Below are 580 nucleotides of genomic sequence, written 5' to 3' on the forward strand. Positions count from 1 at the left end.
ATATGCCATGGCCTTGTGCCCATGGTCTTCGCAAGACATCGTCCAAGGCGCCCAAAAGGCCAAGGGAGCCCAACCCAGCAATGCCTTGCTAGGACAAGCCAAGGCCAAGCATTCCGGTGCCTATCCGGGCAAAAACGCCCAAAGCATGCCCATTCCTTAGCCTATCCAGGCAAAAACGCCCAAAATCTGCACATTCTAGTGCCTATCCGGGCAAAAACGCCCACCAGCATGCCACCCTCCTATAGGGTTTGCGCAACCAACCAGCCTAACCACCAGTGGCAACCAAAGGTGCTGTTAGCGACGACTTCTGAAGACGCAACGAGACGCGACGTGTTTGCGCCCAGACGCGACGAGACGATGCGGGATCTGCGCCCAAGAATGCCTAGACCCGTCGACTTGATGCGGGATCAGCTCGCCCAAGCATGCCTAGTGTGCAAGGCCTGTGTGCAAGGCTAGTGTCCAAGGCTAGTGTGCAAGGCTCATGTGGAACGCTAGTGCGCAAGGCTAGTGCCCAAGGCTTGTGTGCCAGGCCCGTGTGCAAGGCTAGTGTCCAGGGCTTGTGTGCATTGCTTGAGTGCAA

This window comes from Tasmannia lanceolata, unplaced genomic scaffold (genome assembly GCF_043159265.1).
Source record: "Tasmannia lanceolata isolate RefF3 unplaced genomic scaffold, GAP_Taslan_0.1 ptg000175c, whole genome shotgun sequence".
Classification (NCBI taxonomy): domain Eukaryota; kingdom Viridiplantae; phylum Streptophyta; class Magnoliopsida; order Canellales; family Winteraceae; genus Tasmannia; species Tasmannia lanceolata.